Source organism: Podarcis muralis, chromosome 3, assembly GCF_964188315.1.
Source record: "Podarcis muralis chromosome 3, rPodMur119.hap1.1, whole genome shotgun sequence".
In the NCBI taxonomy this organism is placed as follows: domain Eukaryota; kingdom Metazoa; phylum Chordata; class Lepidosauria; order Squamata; family Lacertidae; genus Podarcis; species Podarcis muralis.
In genome coordinates this window covers 115,435,958-115,462,661 of record NC_135657.1, presented here as the reverse complement: position 1 = coordinate 115,462,661, position 26,704 = coordinate 115,435,958, and the positions used below count along the sequence as shown (strand labels likewise).

The following is a 26,704-nucleotide window of genomic DNA, read 5'->3' as shown; positions in this document are numbered from 1 at the left end:
CGGTGTTTCCATGCGCTGCTCTGATTCGCCAGAAGCGGCTTAGTCATGCTGGCCACATGACCCGGAAGCTGTCTGCAGACAAATGCCAGCTTCCTTGGCCAGTAAAGCGAGATGAGCGCTGCAACCCCAGAGCCGTCTGTGACTGGGGTCCCTTTACCTTTACCTAGGCCTAATAACACTTTAAGCAGACGGAGAGTTGAAAGGTTATCAGCACCCTGAATTGGGGCCAGAGGAGAATCACAGGTTGCCACAAAAGTGGAGGAATAAGTTCTCACCTTCTAACATGCATCAGCAACAAACTCTTCCAGCTGAAGCTTCTGACTCCTTCTCAAGGACACACCACACTTGAGCTGAGATATCTAGAGTGCATTTTACTACAATATTAATCAACAGGATCAATGTTTATTATAAGAAATTGGGATCTTATTTGAACTTAAGCTGCTATAAAACCAAATTTGGGTTTGGCTGCCTGTCACATGATGGCTGTTCTTTATGTTCCCTATATAAGTACCTCTGTAAATTGTCAGACTACTATGGGGTACGTTTGCTTTATTGTTGGTGGCAGTGGACTGTTGCTGTTCAAATTTCAATAGTTTTTGACAGCAAGATTATGCGTCCTAACAAAGGGGTGTAGTGGGGAATAGCCTCTATATCTGTCATCTTTGCAACTAAGAAAAAATGAAGCCCAGATTTTTGGGTTACTTGTGGGGTGAAGGGCGACGATGACTGTTTCAGTACACTTAAGCAATACATTTAAATGTGTGATTTATGCAGTCTGACATTGACTTTAATTTAGCTCATGTTACAAGTCAAGTAATTCGGTCCTTAATGAAGTGTGTTTCGCATGACATACTGAACATGTGATCTGACAATCGCTGCTTTTAAACAGGCCTAAGTTACATTTTCTTTTTGTCATTGAAAGTGGCCTGTCAGTTCATAAACTTGAAACAAGGCCTGCTGACCTGTCATTTTCCCTGAACTGTGTTATTGAAGTCTATGGAAGGCATACATTACAATACGCTCTTGTTGTAATCGGATGAGAGACAAGGAAAAAGTGCACACTGGTTGCACTGTTATACAGAACACTTCAGAATTGTGTAGGCAAGTCCTACCTCCTCCCCCCATTTCTGAAAGCAAATTAGTGGGGGAACGGGACAAAAGAGATTTCTTAAAAAAAACAAACCCCAAAACACACACACCCAACAGAAGGAAAGTACTCATCTGCTCAGAGAGGCTGACCATAAGTATCCAGCAATTGAGACACACCTAAGGCTAGAGCTTTCTTGGGAGAAAAGCAATGACAAACCTAAACAGCATCTTAAAAAGCAGAGACATCACCTTGCCAACAAGGTGCCGAATCGCGAATCGCGACCCGCACGTGTGCAGTTGTGGCATTGTGGGTTGCGAATGCTGCGGCTTGCGTACGTGCCTCCCACACGGATCACGTTTGCATCCTGAGCATCTACTGTATAGAGGGACAGAAACTGACAGTTAAAGTGCGCATACAATCTTTGTTGTTGTTGTTTAGTCGTTTAGTCGTGTCCGACTCTTCGTGACCCCATGGACTAGAGCACGCCAGGCACCTCTGTCCTCCACTACCTCCCGCAGTTTGGTCAAACTCATGCTGGTAACCTCGAAAACACTATCCAACCATCTCATCCTCTGTCGTCCCCTTCTCCTTGTGCCCTCCATCTTTCCCAACATCAGGGTCTTTTCCAGGGAGTCTTCTCTTCTCATGAGGTGGCCAAAGTACTGGAGCCTCAGCTTCACGATCTGTCCTTCCAGTGAGCACTCAGGGCTGATTTCCTTAAGAATGGATGCGTTTGATCTTCTTGCAGTCCATGGGACTCTCAAGAGTCTTCTCCAGCACCATAATTCAAAAGCATCAATTCTTCGGCCATCAGCCTTCTTTATGGTCCAGCTCTCACTTCCATCCATAGCTTTAACTATATGGGCCTTTGTTGGCAAGGTGACGTCTCTACTTCTCAAGATGCTGTCTAGGCCTGTCATTGCCCTTCTCCCAAGAAGCAGGCGTCTTTTAATTTCGTGGCTGCTGTCACCATCTTGGAAATAAAAAAAAAGTAGTTAAAAGGATGGAGGGAAGTCACGAGCTTGGTGGAACAATAGTATTTGATTTGTTATTGTAATGTTAGTATATTTTATGTTTTTTAAAAAGAAAATAATAAAAATTATAATCAAAGTAAAAAGAAAAGAAAAAGGGCGAATCACTAATGCTGCACCACAAACAACCACAAGTGCCGTGTGTATGCGTGTAAGTGAGCGCATGCATCCCAATAGAGTTAATATTTACATCCCAATGGGGTTAATAATTACTACTACAAGGAAGCCCATCTTGACAAGTTTAGGAGATGGTTGTAGTTAAGGATTGCAAATTGGTCTGTATTAGGTTACAATTCCATTCTGAAGGAAATCAGCCCTGAGTGCTCACTGGAAGGACAGATCCTGAAGCTGAGGCCCCAATACTTTGGCCACCTCCTGAGAAGAGAAGACTCCCTGGAAAAAACCCTGATGTTGGGAAAGATGGAGGGCACAAGGAGAAGGGGACGACAGAGGACGAGATGGTTGGACAGTGTTCTCGAAGCTACAAACATGAGTCTGACCAAATTGCAGGAGGCAGTGGAAGACAGGAGTGCCTGGTGTGCTCTGGTCCAGGGGGTCACGAAGAGTCAGACACGACTAAACGACTAAACAACAACAACAAGGTTACAATAGCTATTTATTTAGTATCTCTACATCATGCACTGGGCCAGCCACAGGAGGCCAGGGGCAAAGGAAAACAGGGCTCCTGCACCTTTAATAGTTGTGCAGAAGATTGGGTTTCACCAGGTGTAGCTTGCAGGACAAGCATGAGCATCTGGCCAGCCTAGCTGACAATGGAGGGAAGGGAGGAGCATCTGAGCATCTGGCCAGCCTAGCTGACAAAGGAGGGAAGGTCTACATAACCTTGAAGGCATGGGAAGGAGCCCTATCCTTTGGGAACTTCAGCAGTCAGGTTGTCAACAGGGCAAGACAGTTTGAGCATATAACCCCAATCCTGGCCCAACTGCACAGGCTGCCATCTAGCTTCTGGGCCCAATTCAAAGTGCTGGTTTTGACCAATAAGGCTAGAGTTGCCATACGTCTGGACATATCCAGAATACTGCAGTCAGCAGCAGTGTCCAGGCAGAAATCGGTAAAAAAAAATCTGGGAAAATCTGTACATATGGCAGGCCATGGCAGAAGTGCTGTTTCCCCATAAAAATAGCTCAGAAACTTTTTTTTGGGGGGGGGGGGATTTTGCCCAAAAAGCTCAAGAAATTTGGGCAAAAGTAAAAACAGCCTGGATTTTCACTGTTTGAAATACGGCAACCCTACATAATGCCTTAAACCTACCCAGACCCTGTGATCATCATCTGAGGCCCTTCTTCATGTGCCTTCTCCGTGAGAGGTCTGGATGGTGGCAACATAAGAGCAGGGCCTTTTCTGCAGTGGCTCCCCATTTGTTGAATGTTCTCCCCAGTGAGGCTCACCTGACACCATCATGATATATCTTTAGGTGCCAGGTGAAAACATTTTTCTTTTTCCTTGGCCTTTGGCTAATTCAACAGTCTGTGGCCTTATAAACTCTCTGTGTGGTATTTTTGTTTGTTTGTTACTATGTTATGTACTTTTGTGATTTTATATTGTAAAGTGCCCTGTGATGAAGGGCAGTATAGAAATTAAATCATATTAATTATATCCTCTTCTGCAGCTGCCCAGCCTAGCCAGGCCAAATCCCTTCTATCCCAATCCTATGCATATTTATTCAGATGCAAGTTCCACCCTCTTGGCTCAAGCCTGGATATGCGAGTTATCCCAATTGGCCTCATTATTCAGGGTACGTAAAGAGCTGATATGCACCCACTATAATGTGCCATTTCTCATGAGAAGGAAGTCTGCCTGTAGTCCTTCTGCAGAGCTGATTTTTTAAAAAAGGCATTTGGTCCTTATTTCATATTCTCGTGTTTTGATCCTCAGTTGTGTCGGCTGAGGCTGCAATCTAATACACACGACCAGAGAATAAGTTCAGCTGAACTCAGTGGAGATTTCCTCTGAGTAGACGTTCACAGGATTGCGTTGTTAAGAGGGCTTCCTCTTGTGAGTTAACGTGATCTGACCAGATGTCTCATTTTTCACCAAAGCCGACTAAGTAACACTTTGCGCTCGTGTTTTAAAGTGATCAGAAGGAAGCTGGTGCCCCAAAATATCAATTTCGCTTTTTATTGCAGCAGAGCTAATGCCAATGCTTCTAATATAAACCCCTGCTTGTAAAAATTAATCATTTTGCCAACAAACATCTCCTCCTGTTGGTATAGGGTAAACCATTAAAGTAGAAGGGAAAATCCTCCTTGGAATATGTTTGTTTAAACAGTTGCTTTCAGTGTGTTTTGCTTTATTAATATTGTATGGAAAGTGCTGAACAAAAAATAAAGAAATGGGGCTTTGCTTACCCAATAGGGCATTTTAGCACTTACCAAATTCAAAATGAAGTTTAAAGGACCATCTGCATATCACAGCTCTTCTGTGCCAGGAACACTTCAATCTGGTTGCTTTATTAATATTTGAAATCAAGTAGGGTTTTTGTGGGCAAAAACCAAGTGAAGCTGAGTCTCATTGATTTCATCTGCATATCCACTCAAATCAATGGGACTTAAAAGTGCTGAACATTGGCTACAGCCTAGCAAAGATTCCACACTCCTTTGATGAAACATCCATTGTAACCACACAATTTCCTGTGATACTTGATATATGTTACACAGCCCTGAGAAAATATTAGATTATGCTGTAATCCTGCTTTAAGATGTTATGTACAACAGCGTGTTTCTTCAGTGTGTTGCGTAATTTCTGGAATTTTGTGTGCTAAATCTTCCAATTTTGTGTGCTAAATCTTCCAATTTTGTGTGCTAAATCTTCCAAGGGACGCGGGTGGCGCTGTGGGTAAAAGCCTCAGCGCCTAGGGCTTGCCGATCGAAAGGTTGGCGGTTCGAATCCCCGCGGCGGGGTGCGCTCCCGTTGCTCGGTCCCAGCGCCTGCCAACCTAGCAGTTCGAAAGCACCCCCGGGTGCAAGTAGATAAATAGGGACCGCTTACTAGCGGGAAGGTAAACGCCGTTTCCGTGTGCTGTGCTGGCTCGCCAGATGCAGCTTTGTCACGCTGGCCACGTGACCCAGAAGTGTCTCCGGACAGCGCTGGCCCTCGGCCTCTTGAGTGAGATGGGCGCACAACCCTAGAGTCTGTCAAGACTGGCCCGTACGGGCAGGGGTACCTTTACCTTTACCTTTAAATCTTCCAACTTGAAATGAGTTAAAGCGATAAGACTGAGCACCAGGAAATATGTGTTCTGTTTACCTGGCTGAAAATCCTCGTAGACCCAGAATATGATAACTATTCTCCCCATGAATCGTGGAGATGCCTTTAACACAGACTGAAAGTCAGATCAAATTGTAGCTCATGTTTAAGTGTACTTGCATCTAAGAGGTTTCAGGTAGTAGCCCTGGGAACAGGATGAAAGGAGAATGGACGATGAAAGAGATTGGGATGCAACAGGAAGAATTAATTGGCGATTTTAAATTTGGAGGTTTAAGTATAATATGTTGGTATGGGAAACTGTCGTGTAACGGGCCAATGGCCGTAATAAAGATCAATCAATCAATCAATCAAGCTGTACCTGTAATAGTTGTGTTAGTAAAGGGAATTTCAACAGGTGCAACTTTTCCCAACTCCTTTATGCAAGACTTGACCCACTCCATGAATTTGGAGTTAAATTCCAAGCAAATGTCTTTTGGAAAACAGACAACTATGGCAAAACTCCTATGGCTTTATTGGACTGGGATTTCATCAACTTTCCTGAAGCAACTTGCCAAGGCTGTATTACACAGGATAGTCAGTCAGTTTTATTGCACATAGCCAAAGGCTCCCGCAATGTACACAGAATCATACCAACAAACGAACGTGTTTGCATTAGGGGATGTCCTGAAGTGGAGGACCTTATGCATTATATCTTGCACTGCCCCTTATATAATGAAGCAAGAGAAAGATTTTTAGCACATATAATGACAAGGTCCCCTGGCCAGAACCCCTCTGACATGATTTTATATCTCCTGGCAGACACAGATAAGTATGTGACCTGGCGTGTAGCACTCTTTGCAACTGCTGCTGCTAGGAAAATTAGAGCAAATTATATAGCCAAGGTAGCCACCAATTGTAAAGGAGATGAATTTATTTGACCCTATCTACATCCTACATCCTACATCCTACATGTATTCTATCTTTATCACCAAACTCTGAATATAATTGCACATTGTATTAATTAATATTATTTTTTAATATATTAGTGGCCATGTGATAATTTTAGCTTGTAAATTTTATTGTTTAATGTCTTTATTTGTATATTAAGGTACTTTCATAGCTCTGTTTAGAGTAGGTAATGTCTTGATAATATAAATGTTTAAGTTTTCTGTACACAGGATAGAAAGCTCCTCCATACAGTCCACCCCAGGGTGAAAATGTCACACGTTCCCTGAAAATCTTCAAAATGTCATTATATTTCAGTTTTATTTGCTCATTTGCAAGGTGGGATACAGATTTGTTCTGCCTTGTGAGCTTGTTGTGAAGATAAAGCCACTGGACGCTGCTGTCCATTATGTCTTTATATGGGAATAAATAAGGCTTGCTTCTGAGTAAACCTATCCATGAAAATGACTTTATCAATCGTTATCAACAGTTGCCGGTGATTGGGGGAGCATTTAGATGGAACATAGTTCTGGCATGAACCAGTCAGAATGGAAAAATCTGCTCTGGATGAAAAAAAATCACCTGGACAGCAGAACCTTTCAGGGCCAGCTATCCCAGGAATTCTCCAACAATGCCTGCTTGTCATCTTGTGGTTTGCATACCGGGAGGCTGTGATTTAGCCACGGCATCAGCATACCATTTATATAAATTAATTAATGTTTGCTTGACCACTTTTATCCAATTTCTTTCACCAGCACATAAAAGAAAACCAGACATAAATTTCTCTTTCAAAACAATTGACTTAGCAACTGCTGACCTTCTGTTCTGTCATTCTAAGGATTGATTGGATATTGTTGAATTGTTTCATTCTACAGTAATTAAACATAAAATTAATTATGCTGGTAACCCATTATTTCTTTGAACCAAGGACTAAGTCATTTATTTTTGCTTGGTTACTCAATCTGAGAGTCTGACATCAGGCAGGGAAAAAGAGCCCTATTGTTGCAGACAAACGAAATAGGACGAAGGAACAATTTATGAATCAAAATATACCATAAAGGCTTCTAATTTCCGTATGCCCAGCATATTGTATTAAACTAATATAATTTGGTCTATCAATCTTTTAAACCATATATTTGGTAATTTAAACATTTCCTGGATGACTAATCACGCAGAAAAGAAAGCATCAAGAGAAAACACACTTCAGAAAAGAGAGGGAGAGGGAGGAGAAGAAAAAGATAAGGGATAACAATTGCATAATGCTCAGTGATCCCAGGACATTATTGAATGCAGTGCTCTAATAAACCTTTGCTATGTTCAGCTTTGGAGCAAGTGTCTAATATTTTCTTGCTGTGAAAGGATTATTAGTTCCATATGCATTTATAGAGTTAGGTGAAGACAGGACCATTTATAAAGGCATTCTGGCCCTGGCAGGCAGGTAGGTAAGCTCAGTGCCTTTTGTGGGGGCTGGTCTTTATTATATGCCATATTAATTTAATTAGAATTATAATTTAATCAGAATTACTGAAAGTAGAAAGTGATCTTACATTTTGAGCTATCAGATACCAGGAACTGTTCTGTTATTTACTTGTGACTGATGTAACGCTATTTGCTAACAAAAATATTAGCAGGCTACATTTTCACATTTAGACTTTGCTTGCAAGGTGACAGTAACCAGATAAAGCTGAAAGAATAAACATTATCCTTCCCCCTGCTTGTCCTCCCCACAAATAAACAAAGTTTCTCTGATTCCCACTCAGTAAATTTAGATTCTGGTGGTCACTTTGTTTTCTTTTCAAGGCAAGGTGCTAAGTTTCCTGCCAATATATCACACACGTGCACCCCCTTTCTTTAGAAAGGTCATCGGGCCTCTTGGTCCTTATTTTTCTAAAGGTTTTGTCTGTCACTGGGAATTTCACATTCTCTCACTCTGCTGGTGAGCAAGAGACTGACCAGTCTACTGGGCTCCTATGCCAAGGCAGCGGGAACAATTTTAGAATAACCTCCTCCCCACTTTTATAAGGAAGCCTCCTCCTTCGTATTATCAAAAAGGACCTACTGTATAATGAATCGTGCCATCATTAGCAGCAAGGAATGTGCATTCTACTTTTTAGCAAAGCATGAAAATAATGAAGACCATGCCTGATCCTAGCTCAATTCAGTTTTTGCCAAGTGGTTGGCGAATCCCTTTCATGGTTTGGAGTGAAAGATTTGTTGTGGAGCTCCCACAATTCACCTGGTATCTTCCACTAGTTGCCATGTTTGCTGCCTGTAGGCTTCCAATCCATGGACTCCATTAAAACAAACTAGCAAAACCCACTGTGTCTTCACCCTCAGAAGAACACCTCCAGTCATTCATGAATCATTTGATGACCTTGTGATGCTACAGGAGAGATGTTGGCTACAGTCTGAAAGAAGCAATGAGCTAAAAAAAGACGATTGAAACAAGCAGGGGCCAAACCCACAGTTTCCTTCAACAATATTAGAAGAATATTAAAACAGGAGCCATGTTTATGATTATTTTAATTTTTGCCCAAAATTCACGAATGGCAAAATCGAGGAGGCCATTTTGCCAAATAACCTTCAGGGGATAAATGAAATTCTTTAGTGGTTCAGGAGGAGCTTCAAAAAGGAGATTTTCAAATACAGTGGTACCTCGGGTTAAGAACTTAATTCGTTCTGGAGTTCCATTCTTAACCTGAAACTGTTCTTAACCTGAGGTACCACTTTAGCTAATGGGGCCTCCCACTGCCGCTGTGCCGCCGCCGCGCGATTTTCCTTCTCACCCTGAAGCAAAGTTCTTGACCTGAGGTACTATTTCTGGGTTAGCGGAGTCTGTAACCTGAAGTGTCTGTAAACCGAGGTACCACTGTAAGTATTTGCTGTGAAATTTTGGTCCATCCTTATTGTGAGCTACAAAGTGCTTTTCAGCCCCCAGTACCACATTTTTTCATTAGATATTGGGTAGGAGTTTCAAACTGACAATCCTAACTGATGCATACATATGTTATGGAGCCTGTTCTTCCCTGTGAAACTCTCTGGTTTTGATTCAGGTGTGTTCATTCAAATAAATCAGATGGTGTGGTTGTGGTGGGGGCAGAGGCACTTACCTGACCTCCTGGCAGGTGAGTTGCTGCTGCTTTCTGGGACGTGAAGATGGCGGTGAGGTTGGTGTGCTGCATATGCACTGGCCAATCCAGTCCAGCATTCCTGCCAGTGCATTTGCACTGTTGGCAATGATCATGGCCATCGCCTCTGCCTCCTACGAAGCAGCAGCAACAGGTAAGTGTCTCCAGCCCATCACGTTGAATAGAATGAAACCAGAATTGTGGGAATTATTGAAGGCCAAGGAGGAAATACATGGGCAATCATTGTGCTTTCGAATGTCCAAAGTGTTTGATAAACATTATCCCGGTGTAAGATAGGAGTCAGTATTACTATCCATATTTTGCAAATGGGGATGGAGATGGTTGAGAAACAGTGGCACACCTAAATTTTACTCTTTTCTATTGCAGTGTAATTATCTTGTTAGCTATTTCAAGAGGTGTGTTTGAGCAATTTAAGAAGCTGAGAAATGGAATAATGATGATGGTAAAAACCAGTAGTGGTCAGAAGGGCAGCCGTGATTACCTGACCTCCCTTTGCTGCCCTGGCTTTTTCAGGGGGTGATGGGAAACAAGGAGCACTGTTGGGAGATTTCACCTGAAAGCTTCCTGGCTCCCATGCTTAGATACTGCACTAAGCCAATGGTGCAATAGAGCCAGAGTGTGGAGGGGGAGCACAACTTGAGAACTTTTCCCAAGAGATGATACAATCTTCTAGAAAGGATGATGACATCATCTCCCTTCAAGTCAATGAGGTGATAATAAGGTTTTCAATTTCCCTTTTGGTGAGAGATTAGCCAGGATCAGACATTGTGGAAGATAACCAAGCAGACCTTAAAGCATGAAACTCTTCTTAATAGGCGTTCCAGCTACATGCTAGAAATGCCCCCCCCCCGCTTCTTAGCAAGACTTTTCGCATTTCTAATTAAAAGTGAAAGGCAGCATTTTAGCTGGGTCAAGATCATTTGTTCAAACTCAACTGAACTTATGCAGTCAGGAGTAAACACCACTGAATTCAATGGAATTTATTGCCAGGTAACTGTGGCGCTGTGGTCTAAACCACAGAGCCTAGGGCTTGCCGATCAGAAGGTCGGCGGTTCAAATCCCCGCGACAGGGTGAGCTCCCGTTGCTCGGTCCCTGCTCCTGCCCACCTAGCAGTTCGAAAGCATATCAAAGTGCAAGTAGATAAATAGGTACCGCTCCGGCGGGAAGGTAAACATGCTGGCCACATGACCGGGAAGCTATACGCCGGCTCCCTCAGCCAGTAAAGCAAGATGAGCGCCGCAACACCAGAGTCGTTCGACAGTTATGCCACACTAGTAATCAGGGATGTGAACCGAGGACTGTTCAGCCCAGTTCCAGCAGGGCAACAACTAAGTCACCCATTGCCAGTTCAATATGCTCTTACTTTTCTTTGACCCTGTCCTTCTCCTAAGAGACATGGCTATGGAGCCTATCATGATGAGTTTCCATACATCAACATTTACCCCTGCACCACAGTAGTAAACCACTTCTAATTTCCCTTTCAAGGGTAATTCTTGAGCATTTGTGGACTGCGGTGCAGGTTGCGGAGCCTATGCTTTTGTGGGGGAGGGATTGCACACCTGCCAAGTACATAATTCTGTTTAAGCCCTGAACCATATCTGTGCAACGCTGGTAAACTTCTTGATCTCATATCTGCGCACCGTCTCTCGAATCTGCTATTAGTATATAGATAGAATGTTCCAATGCATAATTTTCTAGTTTTGTACATTTGTGGACATACAACTCAAGCTGATCTTAATTATCAATGAATGAAAAGAAGAGGAAACGTGAAAGGAGTTCATTGAGGTCCAACGGAATTTTGAGTCTGCAGATTCTTTTCTGAAGTGGATCAGTTTTTCAATGGCAGTTTTGCATGCTAACAGTTCCTTGAAGAAACTGAGAGAGAGGTAGATGGCTTGGTTGCTGATAAAGAGAAGTGTGCAACAGAACTACTGAGTTTCATGCTTTAAGTTTTGCGTTTTCCCTAGAATGGAAGAGACAAGGAAGAAAAATGACCAGCCAAATCTGGTCTTAAGACTGAAGTGGCTTAGCGTGTCCTTGCAGATAATAAGATGCTGAATAATGAGTTAGCCAAAGAAAGAAAGAAAGAAAGAAAGAAAGAAAGAAAGAAAGAAAGAAAGACCCTTGCTAATGGTGGCAAAAAAGAGAAAGAAGAAAGAAGAAAACCTGTTACCATGTGCTGCTGGTGTTTTCAGATTAAGATGGGGGATTAAGGAATTTTACTCAGCAATTTGAGATGCTTTGTTAAGAATAGAGGAGATTTGAACTGCTTTGTTCTGAAACCACATGTTAGTGAAAAAGCAAACAGGCACTTAATCCTGACAGACAGCAGAATTTGACATCAATTTGTCCCTTGGGAGGTGACCAAGAGTTCTTTGGGACAGACGAAAACTGCTGGGACCTAAAATGGCTTTGAGAACTTAATGCCAGGGCTTGTACCCTCATGGAAGCCCTCGGATGCCATAACTCACAATGGCTGGGGACCGGTCAACAGTTTTATAGACCCAAACAAGGCCGAGTGTTTAAAAAACACATACAAGGTGCCAAAGTGTTTACCAAATAGAGTTAAAATATGATCTAGTTTAAGGTCATGCCTTTAGCCTTAAAAGAGACGAAGCCAAGAGCGAAGAAAAAGCTGATAACTTTCCCGTTTGTGATGTTGGATGGTTTCCTGTAACAATAAAAATATAGCAGCTGACATCTAGACAGTTGAATATATACAAGGCTATATAGTGGCCTCTGATATACACACAACAATATCTTATGCAGATCTTTAAGGGGGATTAGTTGGTTGTGGTTTTTTTTTGAAAACAACAATGCTGAACAGCTTTTTAAGGTCGGTCATAGCTTGACAGTATTTGTTTCTAAAAAATCTTATTGAAGCTGGCTTTATTTTTCCATATAAATTCAAAGAATGTTAAAGTCTGGCAGCAAAGCTAAATTCTGATGCAACATTTGACTTCCTTAGTTTTAAAGTGCAAATGTTGTACTGTGCAGAAAACTTGGCCAGTTCATGTTCTGAGCCACTCGCTACTCAGATCTACTTAGAACACACTTCTTAATAATCTTGTTACAGGAATGCGGGAAGATAAACTAAAAATTAATTGCAGCCATTCTGTGGTTTAAGTTTTACAATACAGAGTAAATATCTTCAACACACAACACATGCACAAACTCTGTAAAAATGCCCCCCTATGGGAATATAAGCAGTGGGAAGTTACAGTTCTACAGATCCCATTACTTAGGTAAGTAAACAGCACCAACCCAATCAAGTAAGAGCTGTATTGGATCGTTTTTCTTTCCTCTGCAGTTTATTAGTACTGAAATACCTTTTTCAAAGAATAGCTATCTAGGTCTTAAGGAGACATACTTTAGGTAATTTGATAGACTTTTAAAATTTGCTTATATTCCGTTTACAACATCCATAGCTCATGATCATGACCTGGTAAACTTTTAATAGCATAGTCATCTATTGACTACAATATAAAATTTACATGCTTCAAAAATCCCCCCTCTTTTTTTGGATTAAATATCTTTCTTTCCCATTAAGAGAAGGCATATTTCAACATAAAATACAATAAAATAACCTATATATGATCAGGGCCAATGACAATATTTTTAAACTTAAAGCAAAGCACAGAAAAGCAACCCACCCCCCACCCCTCTCCTGTTTCTGGTTTTTAATGATCACATTAGGCAAAATATACTCGAAGAACTATAAAAGAATACCTTGACCCTCTGTCCTTTTGAAAATGATCAGATGCTTGTTAAAATCCCGTCACACGATGCATGATTTTCATTACCTTCTTGTACATAACATAGCAAACGCTGAGAGAGTTAGATGCTATAGCCTTCATAGGAAATACCAATTTGTTAATTCTGCTTTTGTAGAAGAGCAGATAACCCAAATCTTCTCTCTCTCTCTGTGTGTGTGTCTGTGCAACGATAGTGAGACATGCGGGGGGGGGGGGGGTAAAAGGATCAAAGACGGGGTGAGTTGAATTCAAAAACACAGTATTCATTCATTTAGCTCTGCTATAGCAGAGCAAATCTAGGGTGACTCAAGGGACACAGTGTCTTGTAAAACATATGTACTTAATATAAGGGTCATAAAACTTATTAAATTAAAAGCTAGGTTAAAAATAGGAAGAAAATTTATGCGGCTGTCTGAAATAGCAATAATTTCCCTTTGGCCTTTCCCTTTGCTTGCAACCAACATGAGCTTTCTTTCCTTCCTTCCTTCCTTCCTTCCTTCCTTCCTTCCTTCCTTCCTTCCTTCCTTCCTTTCTCTTTCATTCTTTTTGGCAAAGAGATCAGATTTTGGAAGGGAAGTGTCTCAGTAAGTAGGCTATTTGATTACTCATACGCTAAACCTTAAGGCTTAAGGTAAACATAACTGGGTGCTAACAAGGAAATGGGGCTCTTCAACGCCTCATTCTAGTGGGAGAGAAAGAGTGAAGATGGCTGCGATCCAAAGTCTGAACATGCAAAGTCTTCCTACTTTCTGACATAGAAGGAAAATGCTTCATGTGCCAGGGAGCATATTTTGCTTCAGAGACTGAGCAGTTCTCTCATAAAAGGATTCTGGGATACCGCTGGCATGGCCACCAGAGCACAGGCGCTACTTTGTAAAAAGTGCTGTGTGAAATTCTTCAGCAGGCATTGTCCATATTGTCATTTTGTGATGTCTGGTATCAGTTCACCGTGTGACTGAAGCAACACCACGCGATGACTTGCACGTCTAAATCAAGAGTCTGAAACAAGAGTCTTCGGTCTGCAATCACAATGTTTTTCGATGGAGACACAAAACATTGCATGTACAGTAATTAAATGCAAAGCAACCAAGTGATGCGAAGCAGTCCTTTATGACTAGAAGCTCAATATGTGAACTGACACGATAGAAAAGTATTCTTTCGGAGGTGGCATGGGTTGATAGTGTGACATCCAAAACAATCCATTCATGCATGCAAGTTATCATTTGGTATTGCCATCATCAAGTGAGGAACATGCCACTGTGAACATTATGGATTTGCCTAGGCCTAATAATAATAATAATAATAATAATAATAATAATAATAATAATTTATTATTTATACCCCGCCCATCTGGCTGGGCCTCCCCAGCCACTCTGGGCGGCTTCCATAGAATCCAAAAATACAATAAAATATCACACGTTAAAAACTTCCCTGAACAGGGCTGCCTTAAGATGTCTTCTGAATGTCAGGTAGTTGTTTATCGCTTTGACATCTGCTGGAAGGGCGTTCCACAGGGCGGGCGCCACTACCGAGAAGGCCCTCTGCCTGGTTCCCTGTAGCTTTGCTTCTCGCAATGAGGGAACCGCCAGAAGGCCCTCGGCGCTGGGCCTCAAAAATGCGGCGCTGGACCAAAAATGTTTCTAGCTTTCCTAAACATGCCTGAAGTGGGAATTTTTGCAATGGAATTAAAGCACCAGGCGTTGTTAGCTATAGCTTGCAACCAGCACTTCATTGTTCAACCTGATGGGATGGCCCATTCTAAAACAAGCCATCTGAATTTAAAACTAAGGCTCGGACTCATCCACTCATGCTCATTCCTGAAACATAGCTGGTTTTTTTTTTTGGTAGAATTTAGCCCAGGGACATAGGAATTATATATATTCAAAAAGGACATTAGGTCTGTGAATCTTCCAAGTGACTTATTGCACCACAAGTGGCCATTACATAAGTGTGTAATTGCTCATGCCCCAGAACCTCACTTTTTAGAAAGGTGAGTGAGCATTTGTCAAAATTATTGCCAACTTGGACATCTTCTTCTGATATCAGGTTTATCTGGTGCAGTTAGAAGGCCAAAAACTAGTCCACTTTTTTCTGGGGGGGGGGGGGCGGAATGACACTGAAATTGGCAGCCTTTATGAAATTTAAGCACACTGCTAATCATGTAATTATAGATGAAATATTAAAGAAGTGGACTAATTACACACAATACTCTTGAGCCCAATTAAAGTAGCATCTGTAGTGTAACGTAAGGGTATTCTCTTCCACTAATAAGAGATACTTTTTTTAACAACAGAGAATAAAACAGCTAAATTGGATAGGCAGTGGAGATTATAAATTTCCTATTAGCATATAAAATGAGGATTAACCTTATTTAATCACTTCATGCTTGATCATCAAAAGTCATGTTTCACCTCTATAATGTAGCAGTATCTAGTCTGAGGGGGGGAAATCATTAACACGTTTAGTTAACAACATGGTTTTCGTCTACTGACAAGAGCTGATAGCAACAAGTACAGCCCCCTCCCAGGTCATTTAGAAACATAACAAAGAGCTTCATTCTTCCATATAGTCGGGTGTCCTTCAGCTAAAGTCAGAGGGACTCTGGCAGCCTAGATCCCGTCCACTTATAGGCAGACCAAAAACAACCACTGGATTTCAGGACACTGGTTTTCAGGTCCTCCTACAATTCCTCCACCAAAGAGGAACTCCAAAGAAGGTAAAAGCAGTGCTTGTGATCCTGGTATAGTTGTGATCCAAGGAACTGTAAGCCATTCATTTAAAGACAGACAGGAAGTCTATGAAAATGGGTGCTGTGTGACAAAGGGTTTTCTGGGATTGTGTTGGCCAGCCTGCAGCGCCTAGTGTCACCTCTCTTGCTGTTCTGTAGGGTGCTGCAACCCTATAGAGAAGCTTTGCAGGGCATGCAGGATTGTCCTACACAACTGTGAGCAAATACTGGGCTTAAAGAAAAAGCCTCTGTACAATAGATAGAGCCCTTGGTCACCTCATTCAGTTCCTAAGGAACTTCTCTGCTCCCTTGAATCTTTTTTTTTAACAATGAAGTTCTATCCTTTCCCTCTATTCCTTTCCCCCCGTAGAAACTTCATTTTTGCCTCCAACCACCTATGAATTGTTGAAATAATGACCTTTGGAGGTTCAGCACAGATTGGCTCTGCAGCGTAGTAGCTCAGTGAGCTCACAGGGGCACCCAATGTTCATTTCTTAGGATGCCTTGCTGCAGATATGCACCCAATGTGTGGATAGGGTTGAAGTGTGTTTGGCACAATGGGCAGGACCCCTTGCCACCCTGTTGTGCTGTTGCGTGATGTTGAACACCTGAATAAGGCTATGTGCACATCGCAGGTTAACCATATTTATTTATTTATTTCAACAATTGGTAGACCACTTGATCACGTTCATCTCTAAGTGGTGCACAAGCCTAATCATATGCATGCTTGTTTGGAAGCAATTTCTTATGGAAGCTAGTGGGATTTATTCCTAAATTGGAGTGCACAGGATTTCAGCTGAAGGCTTCTTTGATGAATGCTGTGGTTTGTGGACCACAGAGGAAGGTCAGGATGTCCTCCTTCCAGTCCAGGGGTCCTTTACCTTTACCTTTAGTGGAGGAACTAATAAAGATTCATGAATGATTCCTGTGCAACTGCTGATGTTTTTCGCTTGCAAGGATCCACATGCCACATTCGCAAGGACAAAAGGAAAGATCAAAATATATTTAATTTTTTTTTAAAAAAAATGTCCAGTAGCACCTTAGAGACCAACTAAGTTTGTTCTGGGTATAAGCTTTCATGTGCATGCGCACTTCTTCAAATACTGGACATTTTTTTTTAATGTATTTTGACTGCGTCAGACCAACATGGGTACCTACCTGAATCTAGAACTAAAGGAAAGATATTATGAAGTGCCTTTCATGGAATGCATACGTTAAGGTCTGATTTTCCTTGTACACATGGAATGTGGATGCTACACTGAGAGTCAGTGTGGCATAGCCATTAAGGCTGTGATCTCTGCACTGAAAATCCAGAGTTTGTCTCAGACATGGAGCTCATCCATTCTGTTCTGCCCCTTGGGAAAGCTCAGTCTTTAACACAGAATCACAGCAAATGCCAACAGGGTTTTCCTTAGACTGACCTTTCCCCTGATTTAGTGCTAAAGGGTGGGTTTTCCCCAGGAAAGCAGCGGGACAAATAGAAAACTGCTGGGGCCCTTGCCTAGGAAGCATGGGGGAAGAGGAAAATCGCTCAGATCCACAGGACAAGTGGAAGAAGAGTTTGGATTTGATATCCCGCTTTTCACTCCCTTTCAGGAGTCTCAAAGCGGCCAACATTCTCCTTTCCCTTCCTCCCCCACAACAAACACTCTGTGAGGTGAGTGGGGCTGAGAGACTTCAGAGAAGTGTGACTGGCCCAAGGTCACCCAGCAGCTGCATGTGGAGGAGCGGAGACGCGAACCCGGTTCCCCAGATTACGAGACTACTGCTCTTAACCACTACACCACACTGGCTCCCTGGAAGTGTGGACAAGCCCTCAGCCATGTCTTCACAGGACAAGCTGCCATTTCTCAGTCTCATCCCCTTCACCATGGAATATGCAAATAAAAAGACCGTCCTCTCTGACATGCCTGCTGCAAGGATTTACTGAGATGTCTGTGAGATGCTTGAACAATTTAGAAGGAAAGTGCCACGTGATCACTTAGTATTCTTAGGACAACAGCAGGTGGGAAAAAGTCAGATATTTCCATGATTTCTCCCAGAAAGTTCTCCACCAGAATTGTAGCCTTTAATTTTTTCCTGCTAGTCTTTGGAAACTACTTCAATTGGTACAAACAAATAAATGAAAGCAACATTATAGCAGGAGTGTCTGTAAACTGCTGCAAATGCAGCACCATATTTTAGTGGTCAAAGGCTCTAAACACTTCTAAATACTGAAAACAGTTGTGACAGATAGCTGTTTGTGTTCCTAAACTGGTACTCTTCAAAATTAGCACTTGTCGAAGTCATCTTTGCCACTCACGCCACCTTTGCCACTTGTGGTCTTCTTCTCTTGCTTATTTTTGGTCCAAGAACTCACATCTAGTAAAACTTGCAGTGCAGCCTTGGATGCAAATTGAAAGTGACTGGGAATAAAACGGGCCTTTCCATTCTGAGGGATTTGAGGTGTTGTACTGTCAGAGGACTGTGGGCGAAGTGACTGAATCCAGAAACATACTGAGAACTGTAAGGTTTCCTGCTGAGTCTGACATCAAACACATGATAGAAAGTCAGCTGCCTGCTTTTGAAAATGTGAGTTCAGGGACATTGCTGCAGACAAAATATGAGAACATATGTAAAGTAGCCTTCTAGTTTTCAAGGTAGAAGAGGCCTCTGCTCCCCCCACCTTTCCCCTTTACTTCTAAAAATATTTATGCTTAATTTAATCTCCGCTAATACCAAATGTACAAAACATATTTCGAAAAGCCTGCTCTCAATGCCGGTTGAAATGTTATGGTGAAATGTCATGGAAGCTACCAAAACTGCTGCTTTGTGGCAGTGGTTCGGTGTGGGGGACATGACGACATAAGCTGCTTTTTCACATGCATCAGCCCAGATGTGTTTGTCCCAGAAATGACCAAGAATGTGTGGCACCAACACAGAAACCCCCCATGTTGATCAAACCAACCCGCATGTTGGGCTACCTGCAAATGTTATGGGTCCTTTGTGGAGTCACTGTGTGTGCCCATTTTATGTTTGATGAAGATGCTGTAATATTTGTAGCATACATGGACTTCCTCAAGCCACCGAAAATATCTGTTGGCCCACAGGAAAGAATATGGGGGAAGGAACTGTTTTGCCTGGTCAACCGTAAGTTCAAAAGGAAAGAAGAGGAGAGGCAGCATGAAGGGGGTAGGCAAGCTAAAAGTGTGCTCAGACTGGTTATTACAATCACAATGAAACAGAATGAAATTTATGTGGGAATGTTGAGGGTGGCGGGAGAGGATATATTGTTTATTAATATCCTTCCTAACTTGCGCTAGCAAGTTTCTTCACTTAAAGGTAAAGGTAAAGGTACCCCTGCCCATACGGGCCAGTCTTGCCAGACTCTAGGGTCGTGCGCTTATCTCACTCTATAGGCCGAGAGCCAGCGCTGTCCGAAGACACTTCTGGGTCACGTGGCCAGCGTGACAAGCTGCATCTGGCGAGCCAGCGCAGCACACAGAATGCCGTTTACCTTCCCGCCAGTAAGCGGTCCCTATTTATCTACTTGCACCCTGGGGTGCTTTCGAACTGCTAGGTTGGCAGGCGCTGGGACCGAACGACGGGAGCGCACCCCGCCGCGGGGATTGGAACCGCCGACCTGACGATTGGCAAGTCCTAGGCACTGAGGTTTTACCCACAGCGCCACCCGCGTTCTTTCTTCACTTAGCAGAGTGCATTCCCCATCTTACGCAGCAGAAAGCGGTTGCAAACTCGTATGAGTTTCTCAAGACAACAAGCCATTCAATCTGGCTTGTCCAGATTGAGATGTGTTCTAACATTCCTGGTAAGACCCCTTTTGAATCCCTCTTAAAAGAATGAAGACACCACAGTCTTACTCATAAGTAACAAAAAGTAGTTTTACTCATGATCAGGCAGAGCGCAGTGTGATCCCTGAAGGCAGGCTTTAGGCTTAAAGTTACAAACATGTACAAACAGGTTTACCCATATGAGAGATAACCTGGGGAACTGCTGTGGCAACCAGCCACAGTCCAGTTCTCCAGTACAGTCCAGGTGATGCACAAGCAGGCAGGATGAACAGGAAGGTTGAAAAGAGGAAGGTAGCAGCGTGGCTTGGCCTTTGACCAGGTCTGGAAAGGTCACGCCCACCTACTACAGTGGACCCTCTAGTTATGTACCACTCTGGATATGTAACTTTTTGGGTTACGAACGTGGGGTTTGCCCATGTGCTCAATCGTGCCGCGCATACATGCAGAAGCGGCAACTCTGCCTATGGACTTTTTGGGTTGTGGACGGACCCCCAGAATGAATTTAATTCATATCCGAAGGGTCCACTGTAGTCACATGCAAGGAAGGATGCTCCAGGCTAGGAGGAACAGGAAGTTTCGACCGGCTGGACCAAACATTCCCTTGCATGTCCACTCTAACAAAACAAGGAATGTTGTACTTGACTGCTCCCAGTGGATTACATCCCACAATTTACCCAGTGGCTGTAGGAACTGATGGCAGCATGGTCATAATACTGGAAACTTCCAAGTCATCGCAGAGGCAGCTGCAGCAGCAGTTCTCAATCAAATTATACAAAGGGTGCAATAGGTTCAGAAATGTGCCCCCAGCCTTTATAAAGAGAGCAGCATCAAATCATGGCCTCCAGGAGTCCATCCAAGGGGGAAGCTTCAACTTCCGCTTATCTGCAGCCTCTTGGTTGAGGGTATCACCTGAAAAGTAAAGGTAAAGGTACCCCTGCCCGTACGGGCCAGTCTTGACAGACTCTAGGGTTGTGCGCCCATCTCACTCAAGAGGCCGGGGGCCAGCGCTGTCCGAAGACACTTCCGGGTCACGTGGCCAGCGTGACATCGCTGCATCTGGCGAGCCAGCGCAGCACACGGAAACGCCGTTTACCTTCCCGCCAGTAAGCGGTCCCTATTTATCTACTTGCACCCGGGGGTGCTTTCGAACTGCTAGGTTGGCAGGCGCTGGGACCGAGCAACGGGAGCGCACCCCGCCACGGGGATTCGAACCGCCGACCTTTCGATTGGCAAGCCCTAGGCACTGAGGCTTTTACCCACAGCGCCACCCGCATCCCTATCACCTGAAAAGGGGCACACTAAAAATGAGCACAGACATTAAAATGTTTGAACTGGTGCTTCGGCTGCAAGCATGTGATAGTCCTCTGTGTGTGTTGCATTATGACACTTGTACAATGTGTGATGTTGCTCTGGGAAACATGCAAGGGAGCAGACTGCAGAAACATCTAAAGCGGCTCATACTGAACCAGTGATGAGCCTTGTGAGAAGGCCAGCAACAGTGCAAACTCCAGCAGAGGCCAGAAACTGGAATATCTTCTGTCGCCATGCATCCATTTTGCCTGTATCACCTGCCTGCGCTGGGTATACCCACTTGAGCTGGCCTTCAGACCTGGGTCGTCTTAAGCATATCCGGCGCCATGGTGCAAAGATCCCTCCGGCGCCCCCCACCCCCATTTCCCAAAGTTGTCAACCTTTTTTAAGGGCGGGAATACCAGCAGCGCCGGAGGAAGCCTCTTGGGACGGGATGGCGCTGCCGGTGACGTGGCCAGCTTTGTGGGGCTGGAGGAGGCAGGCAGTGGTGGCTGGAGGGCAGCTCTGGTGGTGAGGAGGCGGAGGCTGGACATGGCACCTCCTGGCTCAGCTGGCTGTTTCGTGTCATGGTGGCCACGGCAGGTGAATGCTTCAGGCGTGGTGCTACTTTGGCATGGCATGGTGGGCAAAGGCGGTGAGCAGGCCGGGGGAGCCGGGCCCATGAAGATCTGTGGTGCCTGATGCCTGGCTCTAAGACGAAGACGCCAACAGGATGGGCGCCATGCGCGCCTGTGCCTCAACCCGTTGGGCGAGTGAGCACACCAAGTGAGCAGGCCTGCGCTGAGCAAGCAAGCGCGCGTCCGCCACTCCCGCCAAGCGTCAGCATGGTTTTTTCCCCTTTAGCCTTGTGGCGCCCCGCAGAATTCGGCGCCTCGCTCGGTGCACTCATTGGGTGTTCCCCGGACTCTCACCTGGCGCCTTCCAGAACTTGGCGCCCCGGCGCCCCGCACCACTAGCGTCTATGGGTAAGACGGCCCTGCTTCAGACATCACGCTACATCTATGCAAGGGCAATGATCCCTGTGTTAGGGTAACAAAACAACTGGTGTGCTCCAGGATTCCTAAAGAATCATCGGGTCTTTCAAAAGAGGTTGACGTGTTTCAAATATACTGAGCACCTAGCATTCTCCACCCTCCCCCTGCTAGTGATATTTGCCCAAGTTTTCGGATGCTAAGAATGCTGGATTAAAGCAGAGCTGAGCTCTTTTGAGAAACCTTATCCCAGCAACAAGTAATGAATCAACCTGAGTGCTAATTTTTCAGCATGAATATGCACAGCAAATTAATCTCAGATTTGCTGCATTGTAGGTAAGTGGTCTCATTGTGACTTTAGGTAGTTGGAACTTCTGTAAGACGGGTCTGACTGGGAAATGATCTTTATTGACAAGATCAAAGGAATGCAAAGGGGAGGGTTGCGTTTCAATGTAACAGGAAGACAGATGATCTCTCTGTGTCCTTATTGTAATTCATTGCTTGTTTTCAGGGCCCATAATAAAAGTCTGGCATAATACACAGAGGACTTGGTTAAATTGTAAATGTGAATTACTTCAAGCACTCTGTAGAAATATTCTCCGCTCCCTATTGCCATACATTATTTTTTGCTAAGCTTATAGCAGCTCACATTTCCTGGAACTATCCCACACGGTTTCATTCACCCTACACAACATCACTTTAAAATTGTGGAGCTCTCTTTTTAATCAACCTTTGTATCAGCTACAAATTTGCCGTATGACCTAATTTGAAAAATGTCTCAAAGTGCTGACTCAAACTGTTAGTGAATAAAGGCCAGTCATTACCACCATGACACTAATGTGATGCAAAATAAAATTGAGTTGCATCAGCTGAACATTAGTTTACAAAAATGTTAGTGATTGAAGCCATTTTCTCTTCATATTTTATTTATACTTCTGAGATTTATACTTTTTTCCTTCTTTCAAACAGCTTGGCCACAAAATTTCCCTGAGTGTGAGCGCAAAGAAACATTTTAATCTCTCTCTATCTTTGTGCGTTTGGTGGCGAGGAGGAATCAAGCCAGAAACATACGTTCAATCTGCATTATATGCTTATCAGATCCTAAGCCTGTCTTGCATAAAACAGAGGAATGCACATTATTTTACAACTTTTATTAAAATATTTATACGGAAACATATGAGAACCTTCATTCTAACGGGCCATTTTACTTTGCCGTCTTGGATGATATTTCACAGCCCCCCCCCCCCCGGCAATAGAGTTAAGAACTTATACTGCATGCAAACCTGGAAATGGAATATTCAAGTGTATGGAAGTGCATGTAGGGTTGTTATTTTCAGCTGATTTTCTTCATTTTAAGAGATTGGAAAATATAAGCAGAAACACTATTATTACTGTTGTTGTTGTTGTTACTATTATTTTGCAAGAAAACAAACAAAAAAAAGTGTTACAAAGGATACCCTTTACATTTCTCACTTTTGTTCGTTTCTAGAAATCGTAGTTCTTGAAGGAAGTTCTACCTTTTCATTAAGAGTCTCAGATCTGGGACTGTTACAAATATCACCTACCATCGATGGGTGGAATTCTTCGAAACAGCACCTCCATTATGGAATTCCATTGCTCAGGAAGATTTGTCTGTCCGCCCTTCCTCCTTCTGTGAGAAAGCAGGCAAATCCTATTTTCTTTTGGTGAGAATCTTGCTTTCTAGAATTGTAAGAGCTGATTTGGCTTTTACTGGTGTTCTTACGGAACTGTTGCTAATTTCTTGCATTATTTTTTGTATATTATTGATGAATGTTGTGTTGTCTTATAATGCTGTTTTAGTGCTGCAGTTATGTTTAATGTAAAATGCTCTGGGAGCTTTTGTATAGATATATATTAAGAAATCAGCATCCAAGTTAAATAGATTCACAAGGTTTAATGACATGCATATTTGGTCTTGCCCAGTGTTGCTGCTCTGGATTTGTGAAAATATTCATAGTGACTCTCATTTCTTTCTGGTTCTAGATTCGGGTAGGTAGCCGTGTTGGTCTGACGCAGTCAAAATATATAAAAAAATTGTCCAGTAGCATCTTAGAGACCAACTAAGTTTGTTCTTGGTATAAGCTTTCATGTGCATGCACACTTCTTCAGATACATAAGGGTCTGGTGACTTCTGTTTCAGTGTATCTGAAGAAGTGTGCATACACACAAAAGCTTATACTAAGAACAAACTTAGTTGGTCTCTAAGGTGCTACTGGACAATTTTTTAATTTTTTAAATATATTTCTTTCTGGGTTCAAGAGCTCTGAAGTGCACATGATGCCTTCAGGCTTGCAACATAGGAAAGCGCCTCATATCAAGCCAAACCATTGGTCTACCTTGCTCGGCATCATCAACACTGAATGTCAGAGGCTGTCCAGTGTTTTACCTGGAGTGAACCTGCAGCCTTTTGCATGAGAAGTAAGTGCTGTGCTCTTTTCTCACACCATCTTGAGCCACGGAGAAGCAAGATAGAAATGTATTCCGTAAGTAAAGTTCTGCTTCACTAGTTTCTATGCGGAACATTTTGTGTGTGTGGAGGAATCTGAGTTGGGGGCTCAGGGAGGAGAGAGATTGTGTGAGCTGTCTTCTCCTTACACAACCATTGGACATACCCCTTAGAGTTAATTCAAGAAAATGGCATCCCTGTTAGATGTAACGGGGTGTCTACGTTATAACATAAAAAGGTAAAGGTAAAGGACCCCTGACAGTTAAGTTCAGTCGCAAACGACTCTGGGGTTGCGGCGCTCATCTCGCTTTACAGGCTGAGGGAGCCGACGTTTGTCCGCAGACAGTTTTTCCGGGTCATGTGGCCAGCATGACTAAGCTGCTTCTGGCGCAACAGAACACCGAAACCAGAGCAGCGCACGGAAACGCTGTTTACCTTCCCACCAGAGTGGTACCTATTTATCTATTTGCACTGGTGTGCTTTCGAACTGCTAGGTTGGCAGGAGCTGGGACCAAGCAACGGGAGCTCACCCCATCATGGGGATTCGAACCTCCAATCTTCCGATCGGCAAGCCCGAGGAGCTCAGTGGTTTAGACCACAGCACCACCCACGTCCATTATACTGCTTTACACTGCATTATAATGTAGGTGTCTACATTATCTCCAGGTATACCCACAAACATAAAAAGGAAATGAATTATGAAGCATAATCGTAGTAACAGATTATGCTCTGCAGCTATTATTTTAGCTTGTTTTATATGACGGATTTCATTAAAATTAAAGCATGTCCCTTTTTAAAAAAAATTCTTTCTCTCACTGGGTGTTTAGGCATTCTGTTATTCCAAATTCACTTGCCTCATGTTCTTAAATAGACCTCTGACCAGAGCATTCCATCTGAAGTGCATTTTCAGTCCTCCACCCATCACTCTACCCACCTCCCATAGAACTGTACACATTTGGAAAAGCCTTTGTTTCCCCTGTATGGAAGCAGGCGGGAAATACTTTGTCAGCATCACCAATGCAGATGTCCCCAATCTGTCCTCTTCCTGGGGTTCCTGCTGAAATTGACCAGTTCAGGAGAAAGCAGCTTCAAGACAGTTTTACTAACACTAAGCAAAGTCCACTCCTTTCCGCCATTGCTGCTGCTGTGAGGAGGGGAAAGGGAGCTTTTGGTGTTGTTTTCCTTCAAAGGGACATGTGTGTGTACCAGCATGGTGGGCACAGCATCAATCAATCAATCAATCAATCAATTATGAGCACCAGTGGAACTCATAAGGCTTCCCTCTCCTTCCCTTATGTGCGTTTCATTGTGGTTTAGGGAGAATAGTGGAGTACATGGCAATGGGATGAGCAAAGGGAATATTTCTGGGATTTCAGGAGAGTTGTCACAGGGATAGAATGGATCGTGTTACCATGATTTGGAGGAGGATGGTGGGATAGCAGGCAGCCTTCAGGATAGGCAAGTGGGGGGTTGACCTTGCAGGGTGGGTGAGATATTTAAATCAGGAGTAACATAACTGGTGAATTGTTATAATGCACATTAAATGAAGTGGGGGAAGATTTCTGAGTGATAATTAAAGCACTTTAAAATGCATGTATAATTTCAGCCTTAGTGATAGTGGCAGATGTAAGAAAGCTGCTGGTGTCTGATCTGCTTCCTTCCTTTTCTCTCCCCCACCTCTTGAATCCTTTCTTGGTTTTTTTACCTTTTTAAAATCTAAAACATATGTGTATTTTATGCAACAAATACCCAGAACCATAGCTTCTTCTTTTTTAGATAAAATGAAATTATTGCCACTCTTGATAAGACATCAAAGCAAATTCAGATTATTGCAAATGATATGCAAACCTTTTAATTTTTTTTGCCCTGTGCATTCGTAAAGTTCACCATGATTTGTGAAAATATAATATTCATTATTATGTTGAATTGCATTTTCTGCAGCCCCATTCCATGGCATTAATTAATGTAGTACAAAGATGACGACCGTCATTACCACTGGGCCGGGTGTCTTTTTCCATCCTTGCAAAAGCGAAGGGTAAAGAACCACCTGAAGCTTTTAAAATTGTTGTTTAACCTCCCACCCTTCACTTCCCATGCAGCACTGCTTTTGGACAATGTCTGATGATCTGAAAGCTTGTTGAAAAATCCTGAGACAAATACTAACTATAATCAATATATTAAAAAAATAAAGGGGGAGGGGGGAAGGGAACGCAATGAAAATTTATGACCTTCACATTCCTTCAGGGTCAAGCCATTTA

The 26,704-nt window shown here is 43.2% G+C and overlaps 1 long non-coding RNA gene across 2 annotated transcripts in view; it reads right to left on the bottom strand.

Moving 5' to 3' along the window:
- Positions 1-13,380, bottom strand: part of LOC114593575 (uncharacterized) — a 33,597-nt gene extending 20,217 nt beyond the window's left edge. Inside the window, exon 1 of one of the 2 annotated variants that reach the window (XR_003705740.2) lies at positions 13,153-13,380. This is a non-coding gene — a long non-coding RNA (uncharacterized LOC114593575). The remainder of the gene's footprint in view (positions 1-13,152) is intronic. The other variant, XR_003705739.2, reaches the window with a different exon arrangement.
- Positions 13,381-26,704: the final 13,324 nt, after the last annotated feature.